The sequence below is a fragment of the Juglans regia genome, chromosome 4, assembly GCF_001411555.2.
Source record: "Juglans regia cultivar Chandler chromosome 4, Walnut 2.0, whole genome shotgun sequence".
NCBI classification, from domain to species: domain Eukaryota; kingdom Viridiplantae; phylum Streptophyta; class Magnoliopsida; order Fagales; family Juglandaceae; genus Juglans; species Juglans regia.
In genome coordinates, this window is record NC_049904.1 from 9,230,144 (window position 1) to 9,249,538 (window position 19,395).

General features: G+C 40.1%; 1 non-coding gene across 1 annotated transcript; it reads right to left on the reverse strand.

Moving 5' to 3' along the window:
• Positions 1–215: 215 nt before the first annotated feature.
• On the reverse strand, positions 216–322 carry LOC118348355. Its single transcript, XR_004801449.1, has one exon. It is a non-coding gene; the product is annotated as a small nucleolar RNA R71 (small nucleolar RNA).
• Positions 323–19,395: the final 19,073 nt, after the last annotated feature.

Sequence of the window (19,395 nt, forward strand, 5' to 3'; positions counted from 1 at the left end):
TCAGGGAATGTCCTTTGTTTCTGTTGGACAATAAGAAGCCTAACCCACCTCCAGGTTCCCAACAGACGAATCAGGGAAACAATGAATGTAGGATGGGAAACATTTTTATCAAGGAATGTCCTTTGCTTATGTCCTTTCCGCCCGACATCATCACTACCTGGTAGGAGGTGGCACAAAAATTTTTAGCAAAATATTTTCCTCTGGCCAAGATAGCTAAATTAAGGAATGATATTACTACCTTTGCCCAATTTGAGGGTGAATCATTGTATGAGGCTTGGGAGAGATACAAAGACTTATTGCGCAAGTGTCCACATCACGACCTCCCTGCTTGGCTTCAAGTACAAACATTCTACAATAGTTTGGGACCCACAAATCGATCTATGGTTGATGCGGCCACTAGAGGAGCATTAATGAGTAAGACCCATGAAGCCGCCTATGGACTTTCGTCAAACAATTATCAATGGTTTGCAGAGAGGGCAATGCCAAGAGTTGCCTTATCCCTCCCATGGAGGAGAGCGGATCGGCCTCACGGCCCTCCTGAATAAATTACCTCAATCTCCGCTCTAACTAAGAGTGAGATCAGCACCAGCCTAACCCAACACTTACCTTTCCTGAACAGACTACCCGAAAGACTTACCTCCCTGTGGGATTCAACAGGCAGCCTTATCCCTTTTGCACGCACAGGAGAACGAGTTTTGCCTTCAACGCAGCCCGAAGATTTTACCTCCCCGTAGGATACAAGGAGAAAGGTAGGTGTAACATTCCGCTAGAAATTCACTAATTGAATTTCTATTGACTTTTAGAATTTCGTAAAAACCCCATGAGTTTTTACGAATCGACCAATCGCATAGGTTTTAATCTGTCAACATAGTCAGTGTTATCACTCACTATGGTGCCAGAAATATGAGTTTTATTTATTTGAGATAGTTAGAAGAGTCAGAATGCGTTATGGTCTACGCCATTAGACTCAATAGATTAGTTAGGATTTTATGTCGCAATAAGTTTATTTTTATATTTTCGGACGAAATGACTGTTTGAAACTATGAAATTATTTTTAGGGGCACTTCGAGGTTGAATTTCGGTAAACGATTTTCACTGTAGGTTAATATGAATATTTAGGAATTTTTGGTGCTAAGTTTATGATTCACTTTTTTGGAGTGAATAGTAACCTTGGAAAGCGCACCAATTGCAGTGTTTCAAAATCACAGTGTGGAATGTCCAAATTAGATTAGAGAAATTTTATTTGGACACTTGGCAAGATCTTAGCCACACTTAGTGAATAATATTAGACATTTGGCACCATGAGGAACGTTTGATTGATTTGAAGGAATCAAGGTGTGAGATCATGCTACTTAAGCAAAACTTTGTTTCATCTGATCAACCAAATTGTGCCAGACCAAAGAAAGTTTCAATCATAGAGAAACCCTAAATGGTTGGAATCTAATTGAAAGCCCAAAAGCTTGGTTGAAATCGAAACCCTAAACGGTTTCCCAAACCCTAAAGTTGGCCTCTAAACCATTTCTAATCCGATTCTACTATTGTGTTTAAACACTTGATTAAATCACTTCCACATGCTATTAATCCTTCAATTTGTGTTTGAACATCATTATCCAACCTTGTTAAACTTGAAAAATTGATTGGGCCTAGTGATATTGGATTTGGGCTTAATAGCAACCCAAACCCACTTTAAACCCCAAAATTTAGGCCCATTCGGTTTAGGCCTACTAAGGCCCACGAAATTGACCACATTAGCATTGCTTCATGGCTAAGTTTTGTACCCCCACTTGGCTAGCCAGATCTTTACAAGAAGGGTCTAGAAGGTTCTTGAAGTACAAAGTTAAAGGGCCACCTCACTCTTTCACTCTTACACTCCACCTTGAAAAAAGATCTTGGACTGATTTTTATGAGAAGAAAAGAGCAACACTCAAGCTTCCTTTCAGTCCTATCACTTTCCATAACTTGTATAAGAGGCTATCCAGTCCACTTCCCACGAAAAGCAACTATCCTTTACACTTTTCCTTCATAGAACACAAGAGACACTCTCAGACATTTTTTCTTACCTCTTTTGCACGCCTGTTTTGAAGCTTTTGTAAGTGTTTTCTTGTAAAGTTTCCTTCATAAAAGTTGTTTATTTTGGAGTCTAGTTCACGTGGATACCATTTGGATGTCATTTGATTGGTAAAACGTTATTTAGACCCCAAAAAGGTCATTTTGGGCGATAAACTGAGAGTGTGTTATATTTTGGAGTTTTTTACCAAGCTAATGAATAGATCTTGGTCCGAACTTTTTATGGAGTACTTTTAACATGTGTATATGATTATTGGTTGAGTATTTGTTGCATGATTAAAAGTTTTGATGAAATATTTTCTTAGATCTAGAAACTTAGAAACTGGAAGAGGAAAAATAGTTTCTGTTTTGAGAAAGTTTAAATCTTTTATGGTTTAATCTTATTCCAATGGCTTCGATATTTTTATTGGAAGACCCTAAGCCTCTTATATACATGTTAGAATGTTATTTTGAAGATATTTCATGTTAGTTTCGAAGATATGAAATTTTATGCAATGAGATATTCGGTTAGGCCAAAGTGATGAATGTTCTTGGCTAAATTTATGTTTTGGTTGATATTTAACCATGTGATCTTGCGTTTGAAGCTTGGATATGTTTTAGGACACCTTTTTAAACCATGTGACATTTTCGTTTGAAGATCACATTTTTATAAGTCATGGATCAAGAGTTTGATCAAAACAAGTTAGAAACAAAATTCTATTTTGAACTTAGAAGAAAAACCAAAAAGTTCAAGTATGGTTTTAGTGGTTTTGATGACTTTTATTCATGATTGAAAACATGATTATTCTTAGAAATATGTTATGAGTATAGTAGAAGAAAATTTTTGGTTTAATCATGAGTTTTGAAATTTGAAAGAATTACAACAAAAATCAAAGAAAATAGCATTTGTAAGTTTCGGCCCTATCGAGTTTTAATGGTTGTGGTTAGTTTTAAATTTTTTCTGAATTGATATTTGAGCCTAGGACAAAATTTCCATAAGGTATGTAGATTTTGATGATTTTTGGAGTTAGGATGCAAAATCCTTAAGTTATGGGTAAAATGGTCATTTTTCCAAATGTAGAGGGTAAAATGGTAATTTTATCAAATGTAGAGGTTAAAATGGTAATTTTACTCTAAGTTGATATTTTTTCATATTCCTAATTGTTAGTGATTAAATTCTAATTTTTAAAAATCACTACTTTCAATTTCTCGTGATCGCACTTGAGTTTTGTCTCGAAACGCGATGATCGAGGTAAGTTAGCTTTTAACTTACTATCAGTTTAATGTGTATGAGTGATAAGTAAGGGAACTAAAGTGTATGTATGCATGTTACCATATGTGCCATGTCAAGTCATTACATATTTATCTGTTACACAAGATTTTCTGTCACGTATTGGTATCATTGCAAGTATGTCATGTTAAGTTAAGTATGCCATCTGTTACATGTATTTCATGTCACATAATATTCACTATCACATGTTACGCCTTGTTAAGAAATGTTATCTGTTACATGGTACGCCTTGTTACGAAATGTTGCCTGTTACATGTATGCCATCTTATGAAAGTTTTCTGTTACATTTATGTTTCAAAGTATGTCATGTTTGTCGTCTTACGTTCATGTAACGTTATGCTACATCAGGACTTCTGTCTTTTATGTCACGTTCATGTCACGTCACGTTACAAAATCTCATGTCTGCCAGTTAAGTTATTCACGTCAATCACGACCCTAAGCGCTAGGATAGGGTAATATCCTAGTGGAACTCCTTTGTTCACGCTAGAGTGTCTAAATAGGTGTGAAATTTCCTGGGTTGACAAAGTACAGTCAACAGGTTGCAAATGGGGCCTAATTAGCTGGTCACCGGAGCGCGCTAGACACTAACGCTGATGGTGCCACACATTATGTTATGTGTGTCCACAGCAAGTGTGGCACAAACAAATAAGTCATGGGGTCACAACAACTGTGGAGCATGAAGTATGAGGCCACAATAACTATGGAGTATACACTACGTGAGACACAGCAATTGTGACACGTAGAATACGTGGGGCCACAATAACTGTGGAGTACATATTAACGCACTCACAGCTGGTATAGACACCTGTGATGTGATGTGGTAATCGGCAGGGACACACGGCTCAAGGGGACCTGTGTAGCACCCATATGGTCACTTTAATGATTAAGTCTATTGAATAAGATTCCAAGTTGATGCATTTCACGTTCAAGTCATGTTTCAAGTTCACGTTATGTTATGTTCAAGTTTACATTCATGCAATCATGGTAATCCCATGAGATAAGATTAAGCAATCATAGTAACCCTATGAGATAAGACACTCTATCATGGTAACCCCATGAGACAATAATATGCTTCAAGTTCATGTTATGTTATGTTCACATTCACGTTATGTTCCAAATTCACATTTATGTTATGTCATGCTCAGGTTCATGTTATGTTCAAGTTCATATTCAAATTATGCATGTTCACGTTCATGTTATGTTTCAAGTCCATGTTATGTTTCAAGGTCACGCTCATGCTATGTTTCAAGTCCATGTTATGTTTTAAGTTCACGTACATGTCATGTCACATCAAGTTAAGTTTAAGTTCCAGTCCAAGTTATGTCAGCTCATGCCATGTTATGTCAAGTTACGTTATGCTTATTATTTTATGCCATGTTATGCCAGGATATGTTATGTTTTCTATTGATTTGATTATGCATTCATGCTTTTACTGCCATGCATGCATCATTAACTTGTGTGGAAGTTTCCTGTTAACTTGCTGAGATTTGTAATCAAATTTCACTGTGGTAGTCCCAACTACCAATCCCCCCGAATGGTAGATCTTATTACAGGATCTGAAGGAGAATCGGGAATCGACCAACTAGAAATGATCGACTAAGCGATGGTGTGACGTAGATGGTAGTACAGTAGTTACCTCATTACTACTTGTATTTGTGGTGTTCAATCTCCAGCACTCTTTTGATCACAACCATTTTGGACTAGTGTTGTGATATCGACTGTTTAGTATGTCATTATGTATGAAGTATGTTTTAAGTATTTGGGATATTTCGGTTTGGTGCATAGTATTGCTAAAGAAAAAAATTATCCGCTGCGAATATTGCATAATGCTAGATGCATATTAAGAATATTGCATCTTATATGTCATGAACGGAGGTAGGTAACGTTGTGTTGCATGTCTCAATGCTTCAAATGTCCGTCTGATCCCAAGCAAAATTTGGGGGCATCACAGTAGGCCTAAAAGGTTACCTTGTCCCCCTACTGAGGAGAGCAGGATTGGCCCTTGTGGCAACTCGAAAACTTACCCCGACCTCCACTACGAGAGAAGAGTGAGTCTAACACCAGCCTGACCCAAAATGTTACATTTCCCTATGATGTCAACGAGCGGGAGTGGGTCCAGTAAGATATTGCTCGAACGACGTACCTCCATGAGGGACTCAACAGGGAATAGCCAGCCTAAAGGTGACCTTTTCCCTCTCGCAGAGGAAAGCGGGTCCTGCCTTCAAGGCGACACAATGAACTTACCCTGACTCCTATTGTAACGACCATCCTTGTGGTGAGACTTTTTATAAAATGATTTTAGAAAGGACGACATAAATTACCGTTCGATTTAAAACTTTTTGCTTCCATACCCAGGGTGCAAGACTCTACATTATAAATAAAATGTGCTTTGAGAATAAAAGAGATTTACAGCGGAAAACATCAATTTTAACAATAAAAAGGCCTCTCATACATTTAAACACTCATGCCTAGACTTCCGTGCTCTTCCCCACGGGCCGTGTCCGTCCTGACACATACTTTTTGTTCAATCCCTGTGGGAGGAGGGGCATACATAAAAATTAAAATGAGTCAATGACTCTTAAGCATTATTTCATACAGTTAAAATATAACAACAAAGGTTTTTAGTCATGCATTCATCATTGCATACATACTATACGTACATGCATAAAAACCTTACTGGACGAGGTTTTTCTTTATAAGGGTTTCTTTCGTAAAACGTATCTCCCGTTAGTGCCTTCATTTCTTAAAGAGTTAATGCATTCATACATTCTTTCTTATCACTTTTATTGGCCAGTACACACTGTTACACCCCGTGTGTTGGGGTTAGCGGTCTTCCTTTGGACCCAGACTCCGCCAGTGGCCACAGGTTGGGAATCCCTTTCATGGAGGGCAGCACTGGGTGCACTACCAGTACTACTTACCCAGCATTGCAATCTGCCCATTCATTGGTACCCTTTCCATTCATTCATATGGCCGTTACGTATTTTCATACATTAAACGTTCAGTCCTTTCTTTCAGTTCAGTCCTTTCATTTCAGTCCAGTTCTTTCCTTTTCAGTCCTTTTCATTTAGTAGTTCATTCATGGAAAACGTCATTTAAAAGCATGGGCTTAAACATCATCTTTCATGGCATTTATAAAACGTCAGTTCATGGCATCCTTAAGACATCAGTTCATAGGGACCTTTTAAAACAACATACTTTCTTCGCATCAATCAAAACATTAGTTAAAGCTTAAGGCACAAGCCTCAACATTTCTTTTCTTAGAAAATACATACAATAGATACTGCGTATAGTCATCCATTCACATGCGTACAATTAATACTTTTGGTTGCATAGAAAGGGGCTGCCAAGGAGGGTCGTACATACTTAAATCTTTTTTTTCATAAAACATCTTTCGTGTCGTTTAGTCAAGCATCGTAAAGGAAAAACGTTTCGTTTTCATTTCTTATATTTAGAAAGCTCTAGAAGAGTATGAACGTAACACTTACCTGGACTCCATGCTACTTTCATATCATGCAGTCCATTCATGTGCGTGTCAAATGGCAACCTACATGCATACACATAACCTTAGCATCATTCTCTATCTAGTACATAAGCAACTTAAACTAGAATAGAACTACATTTCACTTGAAAACACTCTCATTCTATCCCGTGCACTTATGTACCCTTTACTATGCTAAAACCTTTGGGATCTACTTACGGTCACCACATCTTCCAACTCAAGGTCTTGGCTCGAGTGCTCATCCACTAAAGTGAACCCATGATTCACCTTAGGTTTAAGACACTAAGACTTCCATCTTTCTCTTCCTACTAACCACATCCCGACGCATGATTTCGATAGACGAAGTCACGCATCCCAATCCTAGACAATACACTCGTCACTACCTCCATGCACCTTATCTCACACTAAATCCTTATTCCCATCCATACACACCACACGACTCTAAGCCAACTCTTAGGCTTAAGCACCGTGTAACCATGCTTAGGATAGATTACCCATTACATATGGTGAATTCGTCCGGAACATGTGTCTCACCAGATTACACATGTACCTTATGTAACGTCTGTCCTTGTGATGGGACTTTTTATAAAATATTTTAGAAAGGATGACGGGAATTACCGTTCGATTTAAAACTTTTTACTTGCATATCCAGGGTGCAAGACTCTACGTTTATAGAATAAAAAGTGCTTTAACAATAAAAGAAGTTTATAGCAGAAAACATTAATTTTAATAATAAAAAGGGTCTCTCGTACAATTAAAACTCATGCCTAGACTTCCGTACTCTTCCACATGGGCCGTGTCCATCCTGGCGCGTACTTCATTCGGTTCTTGTGGGGGGGGGGGCATGCATAAAAGCTAAAATGAGTCGAAGACTCGTAAGCATTACTTCATACAGTTAAAATATAACAACATAGGTTTTCATTCATGCATTCATCATACATACATACTATTATGTGCATGCTTACGTACATACGTGCGTTCATTTGAAAACATCACTAGACGGGGTTTTTCTTTTAAAAGGCTTTCTTGTCGTAAAACGTTTCTCCCGTCAGTGCCTTCATTTCTTCAAGAATATGTTCATTTGTGCATTCATGCATACATCCATTCGTTCTTATCAGTTTCATAGGCCAATACACACTGTTACGCCTCGTGTGCTAGGGTTAGCGGCCCTATGGCCAATGGATTCGCCCGTGGCCGCGGGTTGGAATCCCATTTCGTTAGGGTGCAACACTGGGTGCACTACCAGTACTACTGCCCGGCATTGCAATCATTGGGTACCCCTTTTCATTCATTCATGAGGCCGTTACGTATTTTCATACATTTCATGCTTTCATTCATTCATGCCAGCTCTAAAGAGCAGGAGCTTCCATTCTTTTCTTATATTTCATTTAAACGTGTCCTTTCATGAGAAAACATTCATTTTCATGGAAAACATTGCTTAAAACATGGGCTTAAACTTCGTCTTTCACGGCATCCATAAGCATCACCTTGAATGTCGTCTTTCGTGGCATCCACGAGCATCACCTCGTGGCATCCATGAAAGCGTCGGTTCGTAATATCCATGAAAGCCTCAGTTCTCATGTCTTTCTTTGTTTTTCGTGAAAAAACATCGTTTCATGAGAAAAACATAGTTTTATGATCATAAAATATCAGTTTGTTGATTTTCTTAAAAAATACGTGCAATAGATACACCGTATAGTTATACATTCACATGTGTACAATTAATACTTTGGGTACATAAACAGGGACTGCCAAGGAGGGGCTGTACATACGTATACCTTTGAACACATGGTATTTTCTTTCGTAATGCATCGTAAAGAGGAAGCATTTCGATTTCATTTTCGTACATATTAGAGAACTCTAGAAGAGTATGAACGTAACACTTACCTGGACTCCATGCTACTTGCATATCATGCAGTCCATTCATGTGCGTGTCAGAAGGCAACATACATGCATACACATAACCTTAACGTCATTCTCTATATAATGCATAAGTAACTTAAACTACAAATAGAGCTACACATCACTTGGAACACTCCTTCTATCCCGTGCTCTTGCATGTACTTTACTATGCTAAACCCTTCGGGGACCACTTACGGTCACCACATCTTCCAACTTCAGGTCTTGCCTCGAGTGCTCATCCACTAAAGTGAACCTGTGATTCACCTTAGGATTAAGATACTAAGACATTCGTCTTACTCTTCTTACTAACCACATTCGACGCATGGTTCCGACCGACTAAGTCATGCATCCCTTCCTTAGACAGTACACCCGTCACTATCTGTATGCATCTTAGCCCATACTAATCCTCATTCCCATCCATACAAGCCACACGGCTCTAAGCCAACTTTGAGGCTTAAGCACCGTGCAACTATGCTCAGGACAGATTACCCATTACATATGGTGAATCCGTCTGGCACATGTGTCTCACCAGATTACACATGTACCTTACCCCTTATCACCTAAGATCAACATATAACATGTTGATCACCTGCTCGTAAGGACAAGGGCCATACTCCGATACCAAGCTTCTCTTAACCCGGCTAGCATGATTCCTCATGCTATGATAGTTCATCCCAACACTTAACGCGACAAGACTCCATTCACAACTATGCCTTATGTCACGTCATATAGCTCGAGACTATTCCCAAGCTACACCGTGACCTTGTTGCGTCACCTAACATCCTGTTATGTCAACTCCTAACTCATCGTGAGTACGGTTCGTCACGTACTCCCGTCACATCATGACATCTCGTCACGTTCTGCAACGCTACTTCAAAACTAACTCCTCACCCATCAAAAGCACAACTATCAGTAACCACGTCACTTCATGACATTGCCTAGTCATGCTTTTGTTGTACTACTCTGATACTTGTTCTGCTACTTCATCCATACTCTCAGCCATCAGTCAAGTACGGTGACACCCGTCACCTTAGACTACAGGCCACACCATAACCACTTCGGGGCACTGTTCCACAGTTCCCGACACTACTCACCATGCCCTACGCCCATCAACCACACAATCATCCTTATTTCTGCGACACGCCACCTGGTGTATCGTCGCACCTCATGGAGTACACTCCACGCATACTCCCTTCTCACATGCTATGCCACGTTACCACTATGGCATACACGCCATATGGTGCATCAATCCACCACATGGAGTACATTCAGCATGTACTCCCCTCATACACATCACGCCACATCACCACTATGGCATACCCGCCATATGGTGCATCATTCCACCACATGGAGTACACTCCACGTGTACTCCCTTCACACGCACTATGCCACATCACCATTATGGCATACCAGCCATATGGTGCATCACTCCACCACATGGAGTACACTCCATGTGTACTCCATTCACACATGCTACGCCACATCACCATTATGGCATACCCGCCATATGGTGCATCACTCCACCACAACTCCCTTCACACGCATGCATCACTCCACCACATAGAGTACACTCAACATGTACTCCCTTCACACACATCACGTCACACAAAGTACACTCAGCGAGAAACGCCCTGTACCCGGAAGGGTCGGAGAATTACTACTTGTCACTTACAAACCTGTCTCTCCAAGCACTTACAACTCCAAGGACTTCATGATTAGCACACAAACTCATATTTTCCAAATAACCATAATACAAACTCCATAAGTCATCATTACAAAAACATAAACCAAAGGGGGGTCCATAATCTCCCAATAACCTCAATGAAATTAAACGTTACATCTTTAGGTCTCAATAGGTCCAAAAAAAAAAATAAAGTACTTCAAATACTCAAGTTAAATCCTTCTACTAACAATGGTACTCTTACGTACCCACCCTTCCATCCATATCTAGCCAAGCTTCAATTTCTATTCCTGACCCCCGGCTGGGTAATCAATGTCATCTGAAAATATATGAAGATAAGGGTTGAGTTATCCACAACTCAGTAAGCAGAGAACATATACTAGTATGTAAACATGAGCCTTTTCAGAAATTTTAGTATGCAGAAACAAAACATTTTATTTTTATATGCAGATCTCAAAAAAACGTGTTATCAGAAAATCAGAGCGACTTTTCAATCTTTCCATACTCAAAATCAACTATTCATATTTAAAAATCCATTTTATATTCAAAAACACTTTGGCATAACATAACTGAACATCTTCATCTTCTCATATCATATCGTATCATATCATATACCATGTTTAACCCCCGTGGTAGGGTTGTGCTATCCTCGGTGGCCAAACCAGGCAGTATCATATGGTGAACTTTCCTTTTTTTAATCTTGGAGCCCCGAGTGTGCACACAGGAAAGAACACGTAAAAATACCACTTTGTTTCCAAAGCGGGTGCACTCATATCATATCATGGTGGTACCAACCATATCACGTGAACTAGTATTATCATATCAGAACCACATCAGAATCAAATTCAGAACAGATAAGTATGCCAAAGGTTTATCATATTCATATCATATGAAAACACATGTGAAACATATTCATATCATTCCATTTGATTATAAACAAACCCAAATCATTTCCATATCATATGTACAAAAATTCACAGATATTGTATTCGCTCTTTTGCACATTTCAAAAACATGTCAAATATATCACATGTCTACACATTTCATGTCAAAAACATTTCTTTTCTCTTTCATACGTATCTCATGAGTAAATGCAAAACATATATTGAGGTTGTTTTTCACCTTTTTTTTTTAAAACAACATGCACATTTTTACAAACCAACCTCAGTACATTTTTTTTTATGCAAATCTAGCATTGGAACCCCGCTTACCTGGACTTGTTATCTTTTCCCAAAAATTTCCTCCCAATGCCGAACAATTATTAATCGTCACCTATAAGGTTATCACGTAATTCCCATAAATTTCAATTGAACATGTATTTCAATATTTAAGCCCAAGCTTCTAGAATAACTTATTTTAATTCCTCAAAACTTAAAATTCTCATAACCTCAGAATATATCATCACTTTTTAAAATCATCGGTGTCCCTTTAATACTTCGACTAAACAATAAAAAAATCTAACTTACTTACTATTGAAGTGTAACTATAAAATCTCCTACTAGATTAAAAAGAATTCAAGTCCAACTAGTCATATCTATAACAGTGAAATTTTAGCTTGCTAAAAAAAATCTCAGTCCAATAAAATTACCAAAACAGTTTATCAAACATAATGAAATCATGTCTAATAAAAATAGACGGGTTTATCAAAATGATGTATATCAAATTAATCTCAAGTCCAGCCCATAAAAAAAATAACTCACTAGATTTAAACACCAATCAAATAAAACTGAGCCTATCGGTTTAAGTCTTGTAGTCCATTAAAAGCCTCTCCAAAAAATAAAGTATGCCTTTAATAAAAAGGGTAGAAAGGTCAAAACCCAAAACACACTCTTCTTCCTAATGGGTTCACCAATATATATACCATCTATTTTTTTTAAACTAACAACAACTACAAAAAATAACAACCTGCAGAGGCTCAAACGGGAGTGGCGACTCAAGCTTACCCACGAAAAAAAAAAAAAAAACCAAGGCAATGACACCGTGGGAGTGCGACGGAAGCTGGGCTCAAGTGGTGGTGACTTCCCCGGTGGCGTCGCACAGGGAGAGAGGAAGAGAGAGAGAGCTTAAAACGAGGGAGAGGGAGATAGTGTGAGAGAAGAGACGAAAGAGAGCAAAGCTGAGAGAGGGAGATGCAGCGAGGGAGGTTGGTGGCTTACCGAGAGGTTGAGTTGGTGCGCAACACGCTGGGGGTGACGGGACGACAGCAGGCGTCGTGGGTGTGCAGGTTGAACGCTCAAGAGGAGGAGAAACACTCCTCTATTTCTTGGTGCGGGAACGGGGCTTTCCGTGAGGGGGGGGGGGCGCTTGATCTCGCAGGGATGCGCAGGGGCTAAGGGTGTTACGGTGCACTCCGTTGGATGCAGGTGAGCCACAGCAGGTTGTACCAAGGGGTTAGGGTGGCTGCAGATGATGCTCTGATTCGGGGATGGGGGGGGGGGGGCTGGTTGAAGGCAAGATCCTTTGCTAGCGTAGTGAAGTGGAGTTCCCATTTGACTCTGTGAAGGGGGGACGAGTGGCACATAAACTAGGGTTGAGGATATTAAACACACTTAAATATAAGATATAAATAGTAAAGAGAAAAACCTAGGGGAAGAGGATGAAAAAGGCATGCATGAAAATGGCAAAAAGGGCATGAACCGTGCAACGTGTTCTGGAAACACTTCCATGGGCCTGGGCTTGGTAGCTGGCTGGGTCTTACATGCTTCCCCCCTTACAAAAATTGCATGCCTGAAATTTGATATAAATTGACAAAACTCCCATCAAGGAGTCGTGGGTACTTATCTCGCATTTCTTCCTCCAACTCCCAAGAAGCTTCACAAGTAGCATGATTCTTCCACAACACTTTAACAAAAGAGATAGTTCGAGTCTGCAACACTTGCTCTTTCCTTTCCAAAATCTGAATTGGTTCTTCCGCATAAGTCATATCCTCCTGAATCTGAAGTGGTTTATAGTCAATAATGTGCGTCGGGTAGTGAACATATTTCCTCAACATGGATATATGAAATACATTATGCACTCTCGCAAGTGCTGGTGGAAGTGCTACTCTATAAGCCACCGGTCCAATCTGGTCAAGAATTTCAAATGGCCCCATTATATCTTAGGCTTAACTTGCCCTTCTTTCCAAATCTCATAACTCCTTTCATCGGTGTTATTCTAAAAACTACTTTATCTCCAACCTCAAACTCTAACTGGCGGCCTCGTTTATCTGCATAACTCTTTTGTTGGCTTTGAGCTACTTTCATTCTAGCCCGAATGATATTTATCTTCTCTGTGGTCTGCTGGATAATCTCTGGCCCCAAAAGTTTCCTTTCACCTACTTCATCCCAATACAATGGAGATCACCACCTTCTGCCATACAAAACCTCGTAAGGTGCCATTCCAATGCTAGCCTGGAAACTATTATTATAAGCAAACTCGACCAATGGTAAATGTTGCATCCAAGTTCCCTTAAAATCCATCACACATGCCCTCAACATGTCTTCCAAGATTTGAATAGTTCTTTCTGACTGTCCCTCTGTCTGAGGGTGAAATGCAGTACTGAAACTTAACTTAGTACCCATTGCCTCCTGTAAGCTTCGCCAGAACTTGGAGGTGAAACGAGGGTCTCTATCTGACATAATGGATACCGATACCCCATGCAGTCTCACTATTTCCTGCACATACAACTCGGCTAGTTTGTCCAGTTTATAAGAGACTTTAATGGGTACAAAATGAGCAGTTTTTGTTAAGCAATCCACGATCACCCATATAGCATCTTGTCCACTCAATGCTCTAGGTAGACTTGTCACAAAGTCCATGGAGATATGCTCCCACTTCCACTCTGGAATCTGGAGTGGTTGTACTAATCCTGCTGGTCTCTGATGCTCCGCCTTCACCTGTTGGCAAGTTAGGCACTGTTCCACAAATTTAGCAATTTCTCTTTTCATGCCATTCCATGAAAAAGACTCTCTCAAGTCCCGATACATCTTGGTTCTCCTCGGGTGAACTGTGTATAAGGAACGGTGTGCTTCTTCAAGAATTACCCTTTTCAGTTCTTCATTAGCTGGCACGCATAATCTACCCCTAAACCTTAAAACTCCATCCTCGGAAATGCTAAAGTCAGATTTTTCCCCGTACCCGACTTCTTCCACTAGCTTCACCAACCCTAAATCCACCTTCTAAGCAGCTTTGATTCTATCTATTAAGGTTGGTTGAACTATCAAACTAGCCAAGAAAGTACTTGTATCACTAGTGATAACCTCAATACCGGCTCTTTCTAGGTCCATTATCAACCCATGTTGAGTGGTAAGGGCTGCAACTGCTGGTCCCATAGACTTCCTACTTAAGGCGTTGGCTACAACATTAGCTTTGCCTGGGTGATAATTGATGGTGCAATCATAATCCTTGATCAACTCAAGCCATCTCCTCTGCCTCATATTTAATTCCTTTTGGGTGAAGAAATATTTCAGACTCTTGTGATCTATATAAATCTCGCACTTTTCCCCATACAGATAGTGTCTCCAAATCTTAAGTGCAAAAATGACTGCCTCAAGTTCCAGATCATGCGTGGGATAATTCTGCTCATATACTTTCAATTGGCATGAGGTGTATGCTATAACCTTCCCATGTTGCATCAGTACGCACCCCAATCCAAGCCTTGATGCATCGCTATAAACTATAAACCCACCTCTAGCAGTGGAAAAACCTCTGGATATTCCCTCACCATAGGTATCTGCTCTAACTTCAACTCCTCTTTTGGTACTTCTACCGCGCAGGTTAAGAATCCCTGACAACCATCTCTTAACAATTTTCCAACTTGAACGACAAATATGATGGGTGGATGCATCCTCACTTTCAAACCTGTGAACCGAAATTCACTTCCTTTTGGGAGTCTAAATACCACTTCCTTTTTAAAACAATCTATGCTGGCATGGTAGCAAGCCAACCAATCCATACCCAAAATTACATCAAACCTGATCATGTTAAACACTATCAAATCTACTGGCATCAATCTTCCCTCAATTGATAAAGGACACCCTAGTAGAAACTCGTCACAGACTACCGAATTCCTGCTAGGGTCGCGACCACTAACTTGGACTTTAACTTCTCGGTTTCTAAGGTGCAAAATCGAGCATAAGTCATAGAAACAAACGAATGTGTGCTCCCGAATCAAATAACACAGTGGCATTTTTAGAAACAAAGAAAGAGTACCTATGGTCACAATCAACATCATTCATGAACTAAAATTTCCAAGTCTTAACCTCAATCCACAAATTAAAATCTTAAAACATAACAAAGAAGTCATACCCATGATCACATCATTCCTATCCTCAGCCTCTCCAGGTGTCAGAGCAAAAACTCTTGCAGGTGCAGTAGTACGCTGGATGTTGTCTCGCGCTGTCCCTTCTGCCCTAGGTGGTGGTGGTGGCCTGTTGCTATCCAATCGCAAAGGGCAGTCCCTGAGATAGTGACCCGATTTGCCACAATGGTATCATAGTCCCGCTTCCTTCCTGCATACTCCAACATGTACTCGGTTGCAAGTCCTACATTGATATGCTTGTTGGGTGCCCTGAACCAGCCTTTTTCCTGAGCTACTACCTTCATTTCTCTTTTTCCACGATCCTTGGTCCATATCAGAATGAGGCCTCGATGAAATAGTCATCTTCCTTTGATCGTACAATGCAATGCTCCTTTGAAGGCTTCGCTTAAAAACTGTTGCCTTATCTACCAGCTCTGAGAAATTCCGTATCTAGAAGCTCATTACTTGTTCATAAAGTTTTTCATTCAGCCCTTGTTCGAATTTACACACCTTCTTTTCTTCATTGGGAATCAGATATGCAGCAAAACGAGATAATTCAATGAATCTAGTTGCATATTGGTGCACCGTCATGGTTCCCTGCACCAAAGTGGCAAATTCCATTGCCTTATCCTCTCGGGCTGAGCTTGGGAAAAATCGCTCAAGCAAAATCTGCTTAAAATGTGGCCAACTGGCTATTTCTGTTCCCCCTACTTCTCGGATAGTTCTTTCTGAGATCCACCATCTTTTTGCGTCATCGGTCAGCTTGAATGTTGCGTATGCCACCTTTTGTTCATCCGTGCAGGTTAACACTCGTAATATCTCTTCAATATCTTGCACCCAATCTTTAGATAGGGTTGGTTCGCCTTTCCCATCAAATGAAAGGGGGTGCATCCGATTGAACTGTTCTATGGTACAACCTCATTCATTATAGTTGTGTTGGCAACCCACGGGATTCTACGCGAGATCGTCTATTAACTGATGAGCTGCTACTCGTCACACTTTGGAAGCAATCGGGTTTGCTTCCCTTTTGTTCTCATTTGCGCTCAAATTCGACATCCTTCGTTCTCGATGACGAGGTGGCATCCTGACAAAATAACTTGGATTTTTAATATTCGTTTCAAAATTTATAGCGTTCCTATAAACATAAATAATTGGAGGTAACCTTAAAAACAAAACATATATATAATATCTCAGAGTTATTAAGGTACCTACAATAATAGGGAAGAAGTACGCATAACAATATAAATGATTAATCTCCAAAGTCTAAAATTTAGCTCCATCAAATCTATTTTAAAAAGTCTCTGAAAGTAGACCGAACCACCAATAACAAGAATTCAGCTCATAGACCCGTAAAATCCTACACATTGAAATTATTCCTGAAGTCTGCAACCTTTAAGCCCTCGAATACCTACAATATTCTACCTAATAGTCTGCTCCCCAATCCCATCAAATCTGAAAGCGATTTCTTAAAGCCTATCTGTACTCTGAAAGCTCACACACTTTAGTCTGCAAAACCTCAAACTTGGCTCTGATACCAACTATAACGCCCCGTACCCGGAAGGTTCGGAGAATTACTACCTGTCACTTACAAACATGTCTCTCCAAGCACTTAAAACTCCAAGGACTTCATGATTAGCACACAAACTCATATTTTCCAAATAACCATAATACAAACTCCATAAGTCATCATTACAAAAACATAAATCAAAGGGGGGTCCACAATCTCCCAATAACCTTAACGAAATTAAACGATACATCTTTAGATCTCAATAGGTCCAAACAACACAAAATACTTCAAATACTCAAGTTAAATCCTTCTACTAACAGTGGTACTCTTAGGTACCCAACCTTCCATCCATATCTAGCCAAGCTTCAATTTCTATTCCTGACCCCCAGCTGTGTAATCAATGTCATCTGAAAATATATGAAGATAAGGGTTGAGTTATCCACAACTCAGTAAATAGAGAATATATACTAGTTTGTAAACATGAGCCTTTTTAGAAATTTTAGTATTCAGAAACAAAAATTTTTATTTTTATATACAGATCTCAGAAAAAAGTGTTATCAGAAAATCAGAACGACTTTTCAACCTTTTCATACTCAAAATCAACTATTCATATTTAAAGATCCGTTTTATATTAAAAAACACTTTGGCATAACATAACTGAACATCTTCATCTTATCATATCATATCGTATCGTATCATATACCATGTTTAACTCTCATGGTAGGGTTGTGCTATCCCCGGTGGCCAAACCAAGCAGTGTCATATGGTCAACTTCCCCTTTTTCAATCTCGGAGTCTCGAGTGTGCACACAGGAAAGAACACATAAAAAGATCACTTTGTTTCCAAAGTGGGTGCACTCATATCATATCATATCATGTTGGTACCAACCATATCACGTGAACTAGTATCATCATATCATAACCATATTCAAAATTAGATTCCAAACAGATAAGTATGCCAAAGGTTTATCATATCCATATCATATCAAAACACATGCAAAACATTTCATATCATTTCCATTTGATCATAAACAAACACAAATGATTCCCATATCATATGTTACGGTGCACTCCGTTGGACGCATGGGCTAAGGGTGTTATGGTGCACTCCGTTGGACGCAGGTGAACCGTAGCAGGTGGTACAAAGGGGTTAGGGTGGCTACAGATGATGCTCTGCTTCAGTGATGGGGGGCTGGTTGACGGCAAGATCCCTTGCTAGCGCAGTGAAGTGGAGTTCCCTTTTGACTCTATGAAGAGGGAGACGAGTGGCACATAAACTAGGGTTGAGGATGTTAAACACACTTAATATAAGATATAAATAGTAAAGAGAAAAACCTAGGGGAAGAGGATGAAAAGGGCATGCATGAAAATGGCAAAAATGGCGCGAACCATGTGACGTGTTCTGGAAACACTTCCATGGGCCCGGGCTTGGTAGCACGTTGGGTCTTACACAGCATGTACTGTTCCCATTCCACATGCCACATCACCAATACAACACATACTCCACAACCATACTACACAACATAGTCCACAACACTTCACAGCACACTACACAGAATGCCCAACACTTCACATACACAGCACATCACATCACCACACTACACAAATATGTCCAACACTTCATAGCACACCACATAGATAAGCCCAACACTTCACAGCGTACTACACAGATAAGCCCAACACTTCACAACACATCTCCATACAACATAATGAACCCCATAATACTAACAGTACAATCCACAACTTAATCAACTAATCAACACCTAACATAAATACGAGGGATAGAGGGTTATACCATCGACAGGATAACCCATGCGTTGCTAGCTGACTGTCGCCGTCGGAAGGGTCGTACGTGGCGGCTAGCCACATACAGTGGCTATTGCTAGGTGTGGTCTTGGAAGGGCTCGTGGTGGTCTTGTAATGTAGTCGTGTACAATGGTTGTCCATCACGTGCAATGGTTACCCACCACACAAAGTGGTGGTTTGGGCTTAAGTTGGCTAAGGGAGGTGCGGTGGAACTCGTGGTGGCGTCAAGGTGGCGCCACAGTGACTCATGGTGGCGGATCTAGCCGCACGGTGGAGGAGAAGCTGTGGGAGAGTGAGAGAGAGTGTGCATGCATGGGTGGCAGATCAGGCCCACGGGTGGTTGGAATGGGTTGGTGGGGGTTTGAGGAGGCTGAAGATGGCGA